The sequence below is a fragment of the Coregonus clupeaformis genome, chromosome 5, assembly GCF_020615455.1.
Source record: "Coregonus clupeaformis isolate EN_2021a chromosome 5, ASM2061545v1, whole genome shotgun sequence".
In the NCBI taxonomy this organism is placed as follows: Eukaryota; Metazoa; Chordata; class Actinopteri; order Salmoniformes; family Salmonidae; genus Coregonus; species Coregonus clupeaformis.
The window spans coordinates 46,101,057-46,120,845 of record NC_059196.1 but is presented as its reverse complement, the minus strand read 5'-3'; the positions used below and the strand labels follow the sequence as shown (position 1 = coordinate 46,120,845).

The 19,789-nt window shown below is 43.3% G+C and overlaps 1 pseudogene; it reads right to left on the bottom strand.

The window, feature by feature from the left end:
- Positions 1–46: 46 nt before the first annotated feature.
- Positions 47–19,789, bottom strand: part of LOC121567013 — a 35,073-nt pseudogene continuing 15,330 nt past the window's right edge.

Sequence of the window (19,789 nt, the reverse complement as noted above, 5' to 3'; positions counted from 1 at the left end):
CATCTGATTTGACAAATCATTATTTTCTGTTAACTGGGGCTCCAGTTTAGAACAGATCATCCAGGGGGTGGGGAGTGACTAACACTGTGGTGTCCTTGAACAGAGTCATTTCCCAGGCCCATGGAGGACCATGCTGTGGGCATCTGGGCTCCAGGGCTCCTGGTAATGAATGGCTGGTGATGCCCCAGGGGTTCATCAGGCCTGGCACAAACAGCAGGTGAACAGCAAGTTGTCACCTGTACACAGACACACTGGAGTCTGGAAAGCACACAGTTACCCTTCTAATTGAAACAACCTGAAATTACTGAGTCATGAGCTGGAGATTAACAGTTTAGTCTGTTTTAGACTGTGGTCTGTGGTAACGTCACAGTAAGATCTCCCCATACACTCATAAGCAGGCAGTACATTACTCTGTCTATGTACCACATGTTTTCCCATACCAGAGTTCTCTGTATGTTAAGGTACAGTAAATGTAAATACTAAATGATACTGATGATCAGGGAATTCATGCAATTATTTGATTACTTGTTCTACTCATAAACATGGTTTTGCTAATTGCAAAATTTTTATGGCATGCATAATCAGACAAAAAAAAGTTTATAATAATCCCAGGTGTGGTAGGTTTCACTCTGAATTTGGCAACTTACATAATAAGCAAGCATAGCTGTTTTGAATATTTACAGCAGGCTATACACTGAGTGTTCAAAACATTAGGAACCCCTTCCTAATATTGAGTTGCACTTCTTTTTGCCCTCAGAACAGCCTCAATTCGTTGAGGCATGGACTCTACAAGGTGTTGAAAGGATTCCACAGGGATGCTGGCCCATGTTGACTCCAATGCTTCCCACAGTTGTATCAAGTTGGCTGGATGTCCTTTGGGTGGTGGACCATTCCTGGTACACATGGGAAACTGTTGAGCATGAAAAACCCAGCAGCATTGCAGCTCTTGACACATTCAAACCGGTACACCTGGTACCTACTACCATACCCCATTCAAAGGCACTTAAATATTTTGTCTTGCCCATTCACCTTCTGAATGGCACACATACACAACCCATGTCTCAATTGTCTCAAGGCTTAAATATCCTTCTTTAACCCGTCTCCTCCCCTTCATCTACACTGATTGAAGTGGATTTAACAAGTGCCATCAATAAGGGAACATAGCTTTCACCTGGATTCACCTGGTCAGTCTGTGTCATGGAAAGAGCAGTCTGTGCCATGGAATGTTTTGTATGCTCAGTGTATAAAGGTAGCCTATACTTTACAAACAATTTGTAAATGGTTTGTGGTATGAAAGGTTTATAAATTGATAGTAAACAATTACAACATAACATAGACCTACCAACCACCCAGATCATATGGAGAGAGTTGTAGAGGATGTTTTACTGGTGGGATGCAAACTCATCGCGGTACAGCTCCATGAAAATAGATTAAACTAGAAGGGCGATGATGAACCACAGGTAGGAGGCAGAGTGCAGCAGGAATTTGATCACAGGTATCTTCAAAGTCTTTCCAGTGTGAAATTGAAACACAATCCTTACAACATATCTGAAAAGCAACAGTCAGGCAATGTATTTTCACCTAGGGCTGGATTCAATCTGTAGCGCAGGAAGTATTGCGGAAGATCCACGTTAAAATGTAAAGTCAATTTCCGATTGAGCCGACATATGTAGCATTTACTGTGAATGCAGTCTCACCGAACACGGGAACATTGCCTTTAAATTTAAATTGAGCTATAAACGCAGATCTTCCGCAATACTTCTGCGATATGGATTGAATCCAGCCTCTACTCTTAGCTCACCTTGGACATGAGAGGGACCCAGTAGATCATACAGAGGAAAGGCATAGTGAAGAAGATCCCAAGAGACACTGTGAGTTTTCAGACCGTCTTGCTGCCCCTCCACCCCAGGATGTTTCCACACCAAATGGACGACAGCACTTGCTGGCTGATGGGATGACTCACAAACTACAAGAGGAGAAGAAAGAGGTGAAAAGAACACATGCTCACAAGTTCTAAAAGTGAAAATATTTATTAGTTTGAAGATAATTTAGTTTGAGCATAATTAAGTTGGTACAGGGTAGGTAAAGTAGACTGTTACCAGTTTCTGATCGTAATTGACTGCAAGACATAGGCGTGACAGGGTTGGATTCCCCTCCTCGAAGGTCTGCTCGTCCAGCTCATCATCGTTCAGGATCGTTGTGACCTCACTGGTTGCGACACATAGCCAGCATCTCCACTGCAAATTCCTGACACAGCTCTTCCAGACTCAGATACTGGGGCTGAGGAACACAAACAGAGACATACAGAGATTGAAGCAACTAGATACATCATCAGACCTTTAGATATTTGAGCCTTCACTCTTCCTTTGATTGACTTCATGTGAGCTAACATTCTCTTTTATTGACTTCATGTGAGCTAACATTCTCTTTTATTGACTTCATGTGAGCTAACATTCTCTTTTATTGACTTCATGTGAGCTAACATTCTCTTTTATTGACCTCATGTGAGCTAACATTCTCTTTTATTGACTTCATGTGAGCTAACATTCTCTTTTATTGACTTCATGTGAGCTAACATTTCTCTTTTATTGACTTCATGTGAGCTAACATTCTCTTTTATTGACTTCATGTGAGCTAACATTCTCTTTTATTGACTTCATGTGAGCTAACATTCTCTTTTCTTGACCTCATGTGAGCTAACATTCTCTTTTCTTGACTTCATGTGAGCTAACATTCTACTTTTATGTACTTTACTTTGATGTTAAAAAGTTACCATCCAATTGGCTCATTCAACTCCCCTCCTCTCCCCGTAACTATTCCCCAGGTCGTTGCTGTAAATGAGAATGTGTTCTCAGTCAACTTACCTGGTAAAATACAGTAAAGAAATATAGTAACGTTGTCATTTACGCACAACAACAAACAACTTATACCTTAAATTCAGGCTCTTTCTTGGAGAGCTTGCGTAGCTCCCGACTGAGTCTCAAGGCACTGAGCATGGCATCCTCTGTGGTGATGGAGAGGTATGCCCGGCTGGCCATGCCCCGGTAGGTGTTGATACGAGACAGAGAGAACTTCAGCAGGTCATACTGACGGCCGTTCCTCCACTCCAGACAGGTACAGGAGATAGAGTGAGGCAGAGGGATGCATGGCCCTTCTTGGTCAACATGGTGACTATCTCATACAGGTCCTTCTGACCGGCCTGGGTCAGCGGGGTCATGCCAGGGGCAAACTGGGAGTCATCAAAGGAGTGGCCAAATATGGCCATGGAGACATATAAAGACATAATTTGCATAAACATTAATGTTTCTGATACACAATGAAAACAGGAGAAACCAATGAATGAGAGGCGCGTAACCTGTGCATAAAAGCCATGCACTTGACCGGAGCACTCACATAGGAGGTGGAGCAAGTTCACAGTGGTCCTCTGTAGCTCAGCTGGTAGAGCACGGTGCTTGTAACGCCAGAGTTGTGGGTTCGATCCCCGGGACCACCCATACACAAAAAATTTATGCACACATGACTGTAAGTCGCTTTGGATAAAAGCGTCTGCTAAATGGCATATTATTATAGTGGTGGAGAAAGGTTGATCTGCCTGAAGTCAAACTTGACGCCCAGCATCAGAGCAAAGAAAGTGTCCTCGTTGCCCAAGCGGATGGACAGGTCCAGGGCTTCTCTCCACAGACGGTCCTCAGACTCATCCAGCTGGCGAATGATACCGTCCCCTGTGGACAGCAGGCTTCCCACCAGAATTGAGTTGTCCTTCTGAATGGCTGCTATCAGCTCCAGGGGGAAGTTGAGCCTTTTGTTCACAATCGCCTGCCATTGGTCCAGCTGAGAGGGGATTTAATATTACATATTTTAATGTACAGTAATTTAATAAAATTAGCCAGAATGCTTGCTATGAATGCACAATTTTACTCAGTAATACTTTTGCCATCTTTATTATATATTGACTTCAATAGCTGTCCTTTTCATGTTATAGTAGGCTAGCTATATCAGAGTAATCAATTATACAAACATTCAAAAGTTTGAGCCCAAAAGTTTCCTTTACATTAAACAGTACAGCAATATTAGAGCATAGGAAGTCTTACCGTAATAGTTTCCACTTTGGTTAGCAGGGGAAACTACAAATTAAATCCTCCTTGTAAGTTCTCTCATCTGTTATGCATAATGTAAGTTCCGGAACGTATAATGGTCACTAAATTGTACTTGTGGAGGGCAGACTGAGATATAATGCTCCAGACAGGCAGTGCAGAGACCTGTTGTCGCTGTGCTGCCTGCCACTGCTTTTACCTCTGTTCCTGCATATACCAGCACTGGGGATTTTCCACCAGAGCACGTTAACACAACAGAAGAACCAATAACAGACGCCTCCAAAGAGGTGTGTACCAATTATCACACAGTGACTCATCGTGATTTTAGGACTTGCACAGTGTAGGCCAATTTTGTGTGCGAGCAAGGAGGCCTACAAACCTGACTCAGTTACACCAGCTCTGTCAGGAGGAATAGGCCAAAATTCACCCAACTTATTGTGGGAAGCTTGTGGAAGGCTACCCAAAATGTTTGACCCAAGTTAAACAATTTAAAGGCAATGCTGCCAAATACTAATTGAGTGTATGTAAACGTCTGACCCACTGGGAATGTGATGAAAGAAATAAAAGCTGAAATAAATCATTCTCTCCACTATTATTCTGACATTTCACATTCTTAAAATAAAGTGGTGATCCTAACTGACCTAAGACAGGGAATTTGTACTAGGATTAAATGTCAGGAATTGTGAAAAATTGAGTTTAAATGTATTTGGCTGAGGTGTATGTAAACTTCCGACTTCAACTGTAGCTACATATGGCTGGCTATCTTTCGTTTGGACTGTAGAAATACCTGTTTAAACTTTTGTAACAGCAAACTTATGTCGCAATATTTCCAATTTGGCCTTTAGCAACTACAGCCGACGTGATACACTTATTTCAGATGAAGAAATTGTTCCAACAGAGATGGCTTTTAAAGAACAAAAGCTTAGTTGAGTCCTTGCAGTGGGCCTCCCATTTGTCAAGCTCGTGCAGATGTTGTAAATCAACTCCTCGAAGGTCAAATTCTAAATTCCCTTAGTTTATTTGAATCAGGCTACTTTTGGTAAAATCTCAATGCTTAGTGGATTGGAAACGTATAGGCCTGGCCTACTCATGAACTGAGTACTTTACACCTGTCTTACCCCATCATGATCCGAAACATAGGATTGTTTTAACCATGTTGTGTAAAAACAATGTAGCTTTTTAATACTGTTGCGATCCTCTCAAGTTGAGCCAAGTTACAATTCCCACCAAGTGGGTTAACCCTATTGGCTTGATGCATAGGGTGTTTGCCTTTCATGCCAGCGACCCGGGTCCCTGTCCTTCCCCGCTGTTCGCTACAACACGTTAATTTGATCTCATTAACTGTCAGTCCTTACATCCTAATATCCATCTTTGCGTTGAGTTATAAGTGTGTTCAGCCCCATCTCCAGCTTTAGACCAACAAGTGGGGTGACTGCCTTTTGACTGAGAACAAATGATATAGCCTATTATTGTGACTTGACTGTCCATAACACAATCCGATAAGCAGGACAGGTTTGTGCTGAGAGAGATACAGCCCAGTGCCCAAAATGAGCCAGTATTTTTTTCCATGAGATCTGCTAATGTGATTCCATTGGAGGAATGTTGCAGGCCTCATTGATATTTGAGGAAACAGCACCCTGCATTTTACATTTACATTTTACATTTTAGTCATTTAACAGACGCTCTTATCCAGAGCGATTTACAGTTAGTACTGCTCTGTCACAAAAGCAATTTCCACATGTATTCATTTGGATTTAAAGTGCATACTCAAATGAAACCCCTATAGATTGGGAGAAAAAGTTTCCATGGGAGGCTGGGCCCAGTGAGCCACCGTTTAGGACACAATGAGAAGTAGGCAGCCTGGCTGTTAAAACAGGAGGCAAAGCTTTCTTACCTTCAGCTGCCATATTAATCAATTGACCGTGACCTTCTGAGACATTTTTTCAGCCTAATTTTGAGAAGCACACCGCGTGTCTTCCGGAGCGTGGTATATTAATTACGCTGATGGACTCCAGTGGACTTTCCAGAGTGCCTGGAGGAAGCTGGAGCGCCGGCTGGGCTAAGCTGCACTACCTTTACAATTCAAATGACAGGTATACTTTCCATTCACTGTATAAATCTGCTGATAATATACAATAATATAAAAAAGACGTGCTCGTAGCAATCACACTGCTTGTGTCCTCTGCTTGTAATTTACAGCTCCAGCAGGATACATTTGCCGTGCCATGGAAGCAGATTTACTGCACAGATAACGGCAACAGGTTCAGCAATAGTACAGCAATACTACTACAGTACGTACAGTATTCAGTGCTATTTGGCAGTCAGTGAACCTTTGTCCTGGGAACGTCCCACAGTCTGTGTGTATCATAATTGCCACAAATGACCACCAGACAGACATAGGTAGGTAGCGTTGGTCGTCAAGGCAGACATACTGAAGTTAGTTCAATATGTGCTGCACACTCTAGCTGCATCAGAGCACATGCTATATGTATACAGTACTGTACCTGAACATATTTGAGAGAAATAATTGGACTTTAACTCCCATTAACTTCAGAGCAGGGCAGGTTAATTTGTGATCAGGAGCTGGGGAGCCAAAATGTGAATAAATGAATGGCAAAGGAGCCAAGCAGTTTCATGGAGGGAGACTAGAATCAAATCAGTTGAATTAAGTCTGGTGAGATGACAGAGGCTTTTACTCCACTTGGATTGGATTACCAGGAACGCAACCCTCCTATGACAATCTGCATTATCAAGGCAATCTCTCTCCCTCTCTCTCTCTTTCTTCCCTCTCTCCCCTCTCTCTCTCCCCGTCTGCCTCCCTCCCTCCCTCTCTCTTTGAAGATGGGCTATACTTGAGCAGGGGGAGAGCGCTTTACCAGTTGTGTGTGTGCAGGAGAGGCAGAGAGAAGGAACTCCAAGCTCTGTTAGGTAGAACGAGAGTCCTGATTCTCTCTCAGGCTTGTGGGATATACAGCAGTGACACAGTCCTGTGGTGCCACAGAGCCCACAGATCCAGGTAAGACAAATGTGTGTGTGTGTGTGTTTGTAAGGACGTACTATATATTTGGTTCCCTGTGGAGACAGTACGGTAGGCTCATGGTTACCCCCTCTGGACAGGTCTGTATTAGTAGGAACGTTGGAAGCATTAGGGAGAAAGAGGATCTTTTTCAGTCCTCAAATGCCACTGCTTTGCTCTCAAATTAGATATTGATTTATTGAAGAACGGTTCAGTTGGAGATAAGTACTTTGTTTGTGATATTATGCTAGATGAATTTAGGTTGATTAATACCTGTTTATGGCATCAAAATCAGTCGGCAGTGTTTTGGGTCAGGACTGTCAGTGTTACTGTCTTATGTTTGTGATTGTACAATTTAAACATAACCTCTGCTTTATTTCAGTCAAGTTTATTTTGACTGTCCTTTGTTGTCCAATCTGATACCAATAGAGCTACACCTACCACACCACCATGTTCCTCTCTACAGTTAGCAGTGATTTATTTGTCTTTACCTTTTATTAGGTCAATTACATAATCAATGCCAATGTATGGTTTTTGTAAAAGCGAACTTGAATTTGGCGCTGAAGCAAAGCCTCCCACTATGTTTAATGGCATGCCGATACTGAGCGACCAGTGAGGGAATGGGAGGTAGAATGTTTCTAGTCACGGCATGGAACACTTTTCAATCACCTCAGCACCACTGAGAAATCCATAATTGGTTTGTGACAATGTTGCCCTGTAAAAGCTTTTTTATCTCAGGCCCCCTGCTGTTTAGTTTGATAATGGCATTCTGTGCTTCAGCACAAGATAGCGATATTGGATGTGTGAGACAGCTTGCTGAATTTTTTTCACAGTGACAGCAGTATGCTTTTCACAGACTTATTTTGTCCTCAGTGGCACAGGAAGGCTCCTGCATAATTGCATTTTGACAGCGTGTCTGACAGCACGGCCAGAGTAGTGGTGGGTCTTACCCATGGCCAGAGTAGTGGTGGGTCTTACCCATGGCCAGAGTAGTGGTGGGCCTTACCCATGGCCAGAGTAGTGGTGGGTCTTACCCATGGCCAGAGTAGTGGTGGGTCTTACCCATGGCCAGAGTAGTGGTGGGTCTTACCCATGGCCAGAGTAGTGGTGGGTCTTACCCATGGCCAGAGTAGTGGTGGGTCTTACCCATGGCCAGAGTAGTGGTGGGTCTTACCCATGGCCAGAGTAGTGGTGGGCCTTACCCATGGCCAGAGTAGTGGTGGGTCTTACCCATGGCCAGAGTAGTGGTGGGTCTTACCCATGGCCAGAGTAGTGGTGGGTCTTACCCATGGCCAGAGTAGTGGTGGGTCTTACCCATGGCCAGAGTAGTGGTGGGCCTTACCCATGGCCAGAGTAGTGGTGGGTCTTACCCATGGCCAGAGTAGGACCCTCACATTGGTACTGTGGATTCAGAACCTTGGACAGTTCCCCTTTAACAGTACTCCATTTCTACTAGAACAGATTTCAGCACTGCTGGTCCATATGAGTGGGGTGGGGGAGAGTCATCTCTAACAGATTGCTGCATTACCACGTTGTGGTATGTTGCTCTTCCAGGAGACAGGCAGGCAGAGGACTAACACACTGCCGTGTCTGAATACCCACACTTGCGTTCTAAATAATAGGCTTTTTGAGATTGCGGAAAAAACATTTTTTTGGTATGTGACATTTTGAAAATTGAGTATGCTATCAATGCTGGGATGTCATACTCATTTTGGTTTTTCATCTAGTAGAATTCGCTGCATTCTATTGAGGAAGAGAATTGTCTTTTTAGACCCACCTGTGTCTGACAACAGCTGATAATCAGCTGATAATGAGGCCAAGTATCAAAATGAACGAATGGCGGGAAACAACACAGCTGGGCCTCAGATGACGCATTCTCAGTACGGCTGAGCAGTATGTTGATGTTTGTTGTTTACTGCATACATTTTTACTAAATGTTATATAGTATGATTAGTACACAGTATGTAGTTTTAGTGAGTAGTCTGCAAGACATATTTCGGACACGGCCACTGACTAATGGAGCCACCTGGCTGGTGCTACGTTCCTTTTCAATCTGTTTCCCCCTGGGACTGTGTCCAGCTCAGGGCTTCTCTGTCCAGCCCTGGGCCTCTGACCACCCACTCCCCTCTCTGTCCAGTCCTGGGCCTCTGACCACCCACTCCCCTCTCTGTCCAGTCCTGGGCCTCAGGCTCACCCACTCCCCTCTCTGTCCAGCCCTAGCCCTCAGGCTCACCCACTCCCCTCTCTGTCCAGCCCTAGCCCTCTGACCACCCACTCCCCTCTCTGTCCAGTCCTGGGCCTCTGACCACCCACCTCCCTCTCTGTCCAGCCCTAGCCCTCTGACCACCCACCTCCCTCTCTGTCCAGCCCTAGCCCTCAGGCTCACCCACTCCCCTCTCTGTCCAGCCCTAGCCCTCTGACCACACACTCCCCTCTCTGTCCAGTCCTGGGCCTCTGACCACCCACTCCCCTCTCTGTCCAGCCCTAGCCCTCTGACCACACACTCCCCTCTCTGAATTAGATATGACTCCGACTTTTCATGGAAGATTGAATAACAGTAGGTTTATATAGTGGTAAATAGCACTGTACAATGAAGTGGGAACACTAAATAGGGATCTCAGTGATTATTGTTTGTTCAATTCCATTAGGAGGATCATGATTCTACAACTTGGCTGCTTTTCAGAATTCCATTACTAGATAATGAGTATGTCTAAGTGAGTTACTAAATTGCTATTATCCCAGTGGTCCACTAATATATTACTTACATCCTCTTGCATAGGACAGGAGCTGGCGTCAAGCTGATGACCTTGGAGGAGACTCTCAATGTCGTTCCACTTTCAGAAGTGAAATTTTACCAAATTCTGTCCTATCTTGAGAGACAGATTATTGTATTTAATAACACACAGCAATTACACCGTCACTCACCGGAAGTTACTTGTTTGTAAATTATCACTTTTGAAAAACTTGAATTTGAGGTGAAGTGTATCTGTTCTGCTTAGACAGACTTTACCATCTCCTACTTCCTGTCCTTGGAACAGCTTTGTGGTTGTTTGGCATCATGGAGGTGTGTATGCAAATTATTACACCTCACCAATAATTAATCTCTCAGGGGTGTCTAGATGGGAAAATAAATGGCTGCGATGTAAGTGTACGCCTATTGATTTTCCTCTATCCGTTGGAAGCTTGTTGTAAAATGTCAGAGTGACTGATAGCACTTGGTGGACTGTGTCATGTGGTGTAGGTCTACGTTGGATATGGGCAGGACTGAACATGGCTGGACTCTTAACTTTGGGAATGTGTCCTTCTTTGGTCTTTGCTAAGGCTAATTGGCCAGATGGAGACCAGCCCCAGCTCTGCCTGCCAGCACAAACAGAGGAGTTAGTAGGGCTATGGTAACATCTCTTTCACACTGCAGTGCACAAAGTCATCCATATGGATCAGAGGAGGCTGGTGGCAGGAGCTATAGGAGGACGTGCTCATTGTAATGACTGGAATGGAATCAATGGAACGGAGTCAAACAAATTGTTTCCATGTGTTTGATGTGTGTGGTACCATTCCGTTGATTCCATTCCAGCCATTACAATTAGCCTGTCCTCCTATAGCTCCTCCCACCAGCCTCCTCTGATATGCATACAATGGAGATAAAGAATAGTATCTATATCATGTGGAAGCCTGTGGTCTTTAAATAGATATCTGGAGACTTTTAGAACATACCGTACCTGTACATTATGATGTCACAGTCACAGATCCACTCCTTTTATTCCCAAATCTGGGAGAAAATGGCACCGTCCTTTTTATATATGTCAGGTGGTAAAATTTCTCCGCTTCAACTTCCAACAACGCCATGGTTAGAAATGAGAATGGATTTTGTGTCTTTGGGGGCGGTCCCCTGACAATTTCTCTTCAGATGGTAGATTACTTCTCATTAACTGGGGACTGTATCCAGACCTGGTACAGTGTAGGTGATACACAGGCCTGGGAAAGTTCAGCTGCTAAATGAGCTCAACCTCATCTATCATCTGACTTTTATCTCTTGTATACTGTAAGTATTCTGGCCAGACCATTCTGCCAAGCTTTTTACAACAGTCTATCTGCTGGCATATTTTATTCACTCGGATCATGAAGAAATAACACTTAATTAAGTATAATGGTAACACCATAAATTTAAAAGCTTTGTGTTTAATGAGTTGTTCATTTGGGCCAAATACTTATAATAATATGCCATTTAGCAGACGCTTTTATCCAAAGCGACTTACAGTCATGCGTGCATACATATTTTTTTTTGTTGTGAATGGGTGGTCCCAGGGATCGAACCCACTACCTTGGCGTAACAAGCGCCGTGCTCTACCAGCTGAGCTACAGAGGACCACATGTATTGATATATAGGCTACGTATGCCATTTTTAAATTGATGTAGGTCTGTCCTTGAGCTGTTCGTGTCTATTAATGTTCTCAGTGAATTAAAACAGGCTTGGTTGGGTATCTTTTTGGTATTTTATTAGGTTCCCCATTAGCTGTTGCGAAAGCAGCAGCTACTCTTCCTGGGGTCCACACAAAACATTAAACATGACATAATACAGAACATTAATAGACACGAACAGCTCAAGGACAGACCTACATCAATTTTAAAATGGCATACGTAGTCTATATATCAATACATACACACAAACTATCTAGGTCAAATAGGGAGAGACGTTGTGCTGTGAGGTGTTGCTTTATCTGTTTTTTTTAAACCAGGTTTGATGTTAATTTGAGCAATATGAGATGGAAGGGAGTTCCATGCAATAATGGCTCTAAAAAATACTGTACGCTTTCTTGAATTTGCTCTGGATTTGGGGACTGTGAAAATGCCCCTGGTGGCATGTCTGGTGGGGGTAAGTGTGTGTGTCAGGGCTGTGGCTAAGTTGACTATGCAAACAATTAGGAATTTTCAACACATTAATGTTTCTTATAACGTATCCTCTCACATGAAAGAGTGTCTGCTCAGGAACTACTTAGCATTATTAACAAACCTCTAGCAGGATGTTGCTAAAAAAATCGGAAATATTTATTCTATATTACATTGTTACATTGTCATAGTTCAGGGCCAACTGGCTCTGTCAACTCTTTTGTCATCATAACGTCTATTGAGGGATTTATTGCTTCTTGTAGCCAGGCAACCTCATGGTTTGTCTTAGTCCTGCATGCCCCTCCCACAAAAGGATGATATTTATTTTAAACAGCTATAGAAAGTGCAAGACATCAACTATTATGCTGTGATGATGTACTGTGATATTGTGATGTGTTTTCTTCTATGGTTTAATTCAGTTGGCCCTTTGTGTTCCCAGAATCCAATGGTGCGATGGCCCCAATGCAGGGCAGGTTGGGACGTATAGGTCCTCCAGCAGGCGTGCCTCTCCCCGTCCTCCCACTCCTCCTCCTCCTCTGTGGCCAGACGCTGCATGCCCAGGGTCAAGGTAAGACCTTGATTACTGTCATTGTTACTTCCACATGGCTCTGTGGGGTTTGGATGTTCAATAGGAAAACACCCTAGTCAAGCAACATTGCTTGACTAGGGTAATTTCCAGCCATGTATCCAATGTGCATTTTGTTCCATCCAGTTGGACAGTGTGTATTCCCAGCGCGCTGTGCTGCCAATTTCAGTGGTATTGCTTTCCTATGCACATCTAGTTTAATCTGGGAAACCAGTTTGTGCTTTTCAGTCTTGAACCGTTGTTCATTCATCACATAGACCTCTTCCAGGGTAATAGTGATATTTTGCATACAGTAATTGGGTGCTTGGCTTATTACCTGGATGCCATGTGGGCTGTGCTGGTTTTGGGTCCAGATTGAATGTGCATCTCCCAGGGAGACAAGGCCACTGTGCCCTCTGCTGTCAGAACCCTCCACTGGCTCTCACCTCTCCCTGTGGCCAATCTTATTAATAGCATGGTGGGAACTGCCACACTAACTGGTGAGGGCACAAACACACACACACACACACACACACACACACACACACACACCACGTTCACTCTCACTCCAAACAATTGCCAAGTTTTGGGGGTTGAGGGGTGGGGGTGTGCAGATGGAATTGAAGCAGCTACAAGGTTAATGTGGAGGAGTGGAGAGGAGTGGAGAGGAGTGGAGAGGAGTGCAAATTCTAACATTCAGCCCTCATACAATGAGGCCTGATTAATGGGACTCAACTGTGGCACATGCCAGAGTAAAATATACCAGCCGTAGAGGAGGACAGGCGAGGACCAGGGAGGGAGCTAGGGTGAGAAACACAGACCTTCAGACTAATACAAACCTAAGATGCATTGAAAATGATATTAAAAGGAAACACAGGTATTCTGTCAAAAAGCCTAATGCAGTCTAATCTTATTTCTGTTGAGTAATTTCTGATGTAGAAAGCTTATGTACATTGAAGGAACATTTCAGTATAGGGATAGTTTTAAGGGAGAGAGGGGTAAGTTGAGCCATTTTTTACATTCAGCATCAGTACATCAAGGGAAATATAGTATTATTTCTAACAAAAATATCTACGTATATTTCAGGATGTTGTGTATCCCTAGAAATAATCAGAACTTATGTAAACATAACAGTTTTGAAAACATAGCTTTGTCCCGAAAAGTGGTCTCTTGGCACAACTTATCCCGGGTATGCGGCAAATTGAGCAAAGGGACAGGGTAAGTTGAGCTGCTTGAGGTAAGTGGGTGATGGTGTCCTGTGACAGTGGGTGATGGTGCTGGTAGGTCAAAGTTGAATTCTTGGAATGGGGGTGTGGTATATTGTATATCTTAAATCTATGCCTACATTCAGATATACTGTAGATCTCTCTGTTCAATATCACTTACCCTTCCATTTCTTGACCAGTTGTCTGGGACAGGGATGTTGTTTCGATGTGCCAATTCGTAGGCAAGTTCTTTGCATTTGAGGCTATACACTCTAAGATGAGGGGTTCAACAAGGGTTCTTCTAAGATCCTCAAAGTTCTTCGAAGAACCTTAGGGTTCTTGGCACTGAAAATTGCCCCCAAAAGGTTCTCCCAAGAACCCCATAGGACAGGGTTCTTCAATTCCGGTCCTGGAGGGCCGAAACACCTCTGTTTTTCATCCTCTCCTTCTAATCAGGGGCTAATTCAGACCTGGGACACCAGGTGAGTGCAATTAACTACCAGGTGAAATACAAAACAGAAGTGTTTCGGCCCTCCAGGACCGGAATTGAAGAACCCTGCCATAGGAGGTGGGGTTCATCGAGGAACCTCCTTAGTTGGTGGGTGTTCTTGCAGGAATCTAACTGCCCAACTGAAACATTTGGATTTGAATTTGAAAGAACTGAAACATTTGGATTTTAATTTGAAAGGACAGCAGGTACAGGCACTTAACTGAAAAATGTAAAGATCTCCTCAATTTAAGGTAAGGTTTGTCCCTTGTATGATCTAAATTGATATTGTTTTCGGGGAACACCATCTATCTTTTCATATTTGTTCAAATCTTTCTAAAACAGAAAATGGACACAATTCAATGGATATCAATCAACAAAGAGGTAAGAATATGTAGGCTATAAGAAGATGTTGAAGGCTAGCTGTATTGGGTGCAGATGACTGGTATACAGTATACAGACGAGGAGGCATACAATGGTATGTCAATTGGTATTGGTATGTTATGCAGACCAGATTTACCATCCTCCTCCCTTTCCTCTTCAATGAATATCCCATAGGCCTCTACATTATGGAGAAGGTATGTCCATAATACCGTTTTTTTAAATTCACATTTACCACAAAAACCAAGGTATGAATACTGTCATGTGCATGTTTTGTTAATCATCTGTATAACTGTTATCTTTTGGATTCACAGACTTCACCCTCCCTACACCTCTGATGAATATAACAGGAAACCTGTTCGATCACCATGCACTGCAAAATCATTCTGACTATGGATATGGAGAACATCAACACATTAACATCAACATGCCAGAGGATGTATCTATTAGACTTTGGGCTCTGCTGGGAGTTTACCTCATATTTAGATTTTTTTTTATATATGGGGGGGTAGTTAAAAAATGTACCCCAAAAGGTTCTTCAAAAGGTTCTTTGAGGATCCATTAAAAGGGGTTCCCCCACAGTTTCAATTTGAAGAACCCCTAAAGGATACTGCAGGAACCTTTCCTTTTTAGAGTGCCTTTTAAAGGATCCTCGATTAACCTTTTGAATAACCTTTTGGGGTTCATTTTTGAACTACCCCCCCCCCCCCCTATTATTGTTATTATTAATAATAATACGCATAACAATAACAACAATAACACAATATTTTAGTTGTCATTGTTTATTATGATTTTAGTGGCAAAGCAGAATACAAAAATCTAAATATGAGGTACACTCCCAGCAGGGCTCCAATGGGTATATCCTCTGGCGTGTTGATGTTAATGTATTGATGTTCTCCGTATCCATAGCCAGAATTATTTTGCATTGCATGGTGATCAAACAGGTTTCCTGTTATATTCAGAGGTGTAGGGAGGGTGAAGTCTGCGAATCCAAAAAATTGTAATTATATAGATGATTAACAAAACATGCACATGACAGTATTAATACCTTGGTTTTTGAGGTAAATGTGAACGAAAAAAACTGTTTTGATAATGGTTTTCATACACATACCTTGTCCATAATGTAGAGGCCTATGGGATTTTCATTGAAGAGTTAAGGGAGGAGGATGGTACATGTGATCTGCATAACATACCAATTCCAATTTACATACTATTGTATGCCTCCTCATCTGTGTACCTGCAGACACAGACACAAAAGTGAGCAGTTCAGTCATCTGCATCCAATACAGCTAGCCTTCAACATATTCTTATAGCCTACAGTACATATTCTTACCTCTTTGTTGATAGATATCCATTGAATTGTGTCCATTTTCTGTTTTAGAAAGATTTGCACAAATATGAAAAGCTAATGTAGATGGTATCATCATAAAAAAATATCAATTTAGATCATACAAGGGACAAACCTTACCTTAATTTGAGATCTTTACATTTTTCAATTAAGTGCCTGCACCTGCTGTCCTTTCAAATTCAAATCCAAAGGTTTCAGTTGGGCAGTTATGTTCCTGCAAGAACCCCCACCAATTAAGGAGGTTCCTTGATGAATCCCACCTCCTATGGGGTTCTTGGAAGAACCTTTGGGGGCAATTTCAGTGCCAAGAACCCTAAGGTTCTTTGAAGAACTTTGAGGATCTTAGAAGAACCCTTGTTGAACCCCTAATTTCTAGAGTGGACTAAGCCCATGAAGCTGGTCTGTGAGATTCTTGATATGTTTAGCAAACTCAGATTCCATGTCATCAGACAAGACCTTGTGTGCCTCTGCTACTCTGTCATAGCCTCTATTTAGCACAGGTACATGTTCATTTTCTTTTTTGTCAGTGTACCTTTTCAGTGTCATTCAGTCTATTTTTTCATCCCTAACTGATGCTCGAATGGATTTCTTCCCTTCTCTAACTTCCTATGCTGCTCTCTCGAGAACCTCAAGGGGGCTAGACCCCTGCTTGTTTTATGTTTGTATAAACGGGGCATGATGATGTCTGCTCTGTAACAATAAAAATGCACTATCTTGAGTTCATATGCATGACACATTGCAAAAATACTATGCATACTATACATAAAACTGACTAAATGTAATAATCATTTGTATGAGGTATGGTGGCCATTGGCTCAACTTACCCCATGACCATTGCTCAACTTACCCCATGACCATTGGCTCAACTTACCCCATGACCATTGGCTCAACTTACCCCATGGCCATTGGCTCAATTTACCCCATGGCCATTGGCTCAACTTACCCCATAGCCATTCTCTCAACTTACCCCATGACCATTGCTCAACTTACCCCATGGCCATTGGCTCAACTTACCCCAAGGCCATTGGCTCAACTTACCCCAAGGCCATTGGCTCAACTTACCCCATGACCATTGGCTCAACTTACCCCATGGCCATTGGCTCAACTTACCCCATGGCCATTGGCTCAACTTACCCCATGGCCATTGGCTCAACTTACCCCATGGCCATTGGCTCAACGTACCCCATGGCCATTGGCTCAACGTACCCCAAGGCCATTGGCTCAACTTACCCCATGGCCATTGGCTCAACTTACCCCATGGCCATTGGCTCAACTTATCCCATGGCCATTGGCTCAACGTACCCCATGGCCATTGGCTCAACGTACCCCATGGCCATTGGCTCAACTTACCCCAAGGCCATTGGCTCAACTTACCCCAAGGCCATTGGCTCAACTTACCACAAGGCCATTGGCTCAACTTACCCCATGGCCATTGGCTCAACTTACCCCATGGCCATTGGCTCAACTTACCCCATGGCCATTGGCTCAACTTACCCCAAGGCCATTGGCTCAACTTACCACAAGGCCATTGGCTCAACTTACCCCATGGCCATTGGCTCAACTTACCCCATGGCCATTGGCTCAACTTACCCCATGGCCATTGGCTCAACGTACCCCAAGGCAAACATTTGGACTATTAGCCTACACAGCTACAAGGATGCACTTTCATGCTAGGTTTAGGACCCCATATTGTAGCTTATAGAGACCCCAACTGATGTATAAAACAATCTGAAAATGATCTACTTTGGTTTAGATACAAGCATCATGAAACTGATAATACCATACATTCATTTGGCTTTGTGAAAATCTATTTTTTTTTTACCTAACTTGCTTACCAATTTTTCCAATAAAATCCAATCAAATTGTATTTGCCACATGCGGCGAATACAACAGGTGTAGACCTCACAGTGAAATGCTTACTTACAAGCCCTTAACCAACAATGCAGTTTTAAGAAAAATAAGTGTTAAGTAAAAAATAGAAGAGGGAAAAAAATAAAATAAATAAAGAGCAGCAGTAAAATAAAATAACAGTAGGGAGGCTTTATACAGGGGGTACCGGTACAGAGTCAATGTGCGGGGGCACAGGTTAGTCGAGGTAATTGAGGTAATATGTACATGTGGGTAGAGTTAAAGTGACTATGCATAGATAATAAACAGAGAGTAGCAGCAGTGTAAAAGAGGGGGTGGGGTGGGGTGGGGGGGGGACAATGCAAATAGTCCGGGTAGCCATGATTAGCTGTTCAGGAGTCTTATGGCTTGGGGGGAGAAGCTGTTAAGAAGCCTTTTGGACCTAGACTTGGCACTCTGGTACCGCTTTCCGTGCAGTATTGGAGAGAACAGTCTATGACTAGGGTGGCTGAAGTCTTTGACAATTTTTAGGACCTTCCTCTGACACCGCCTGGTATAGAGGTCCTGGATGGCAGGAAGCTTGGCCCCAGTGATGTACTGGGCCATACGCACTACCCTCTGTAGCTCTCAACCTGCTCCACTACAGCCCTGTCGATGAGAATGGGGGCGTGCTCAGTCCTCTTTTTTCCCCCTGTAGTTCACAATCATCTCCTTTGTCCTGATCATGTTGAGGGAGAAGTTGTTATCCTGGCACCACACGGCCAGGTTTCTGACCTCCTCCCTATAGGCTGTCTCATCGTTGTCGGTGATCAGGCCTACCGCTGTTGTGTCGTCGGCAAACTTAATGATGGTGTTGGAGTCGTGCCTGGCCATACAGTCCTTCACAGACTCCATGAAATGATGACCTCTTCCTAAATATATGGTCACGTGATTTATTTTGTTTATGGTTACCTAGAAACAAGGGGAGGCCCAACTAATCCTTGGCTCAATTTACCCCACACTCCCCTGGTGGATGAGATTAAGATCCCACAATAACCTTCAAACATGAAACTTTGTCAGAGAGGTAATTGCTGTCTTTCTTTTGGCTCTTGTTGCGTCAAAAGCTATGATTGATTGCTGTGAAGGCTTGAGTCTGGGCGGCAGAGACAAGACCATCAAATCTTAGACAAGTTCCTATGTAGTTCGTCTTCTACAAGAGAAGTAAATTGTATTGAAAAAGGCAGCAGGAGGGAGGGCAAAAGCTACAGAATGTAAAAGGCCTTTATTGTCCTGACCTGTAATATATTATGCTCCATTAGCCAAAACCCCCCTCATTCAATCCTCTGACCTTTGTGGATGTCATATATGAATAATCAGAAATAATATGGTTTGTCATATCTGAAGACGCAGTATGACATAAACCTGAGGATCTATCCCACTTTGAATGTTTGAGGAAGTCTGAGTGTGCCCATGAGACCATTGTGTCATGGATCCCACCGTCTGCAGTGGCTGGAGCAGCTGCCTGGTGGACTAACCACATTACTGAGATCCATCTTCCTTACCTCATCTGGTTTGGTTCCTGTGGCTCTGTTCAACCCCCTGCTCCTTGGCAATGGGTTCAATGGCCATTTTGGACATCAACCTATGTCATTGCTAAAGTATAGTCCTCTTGGAGAGAGAGCCCTTCAGAATATGAGTTTTATCCTTCATAGTGGTAACTATCCTCCTCCAAAGCTTTTAGGGATTAAAACCTTTCAAACGTACATTAATCTGATAAGTGATAAAAGCTCTTCCTCTTGCCTTGGGAAAGACACTACAGTCCCACTACCACTAAAAAAAACGCTGCTTTCTCACTCGGCTTCACTTCATCACATTGTTCCTAGAGGGACCGTCGGGACATGGTGACCAGTCTGTCTACTTATCGATGCACTCAAATTGTGCATTTTGCCCAGCAACTGCTAGAAATGTACAGATGTGTT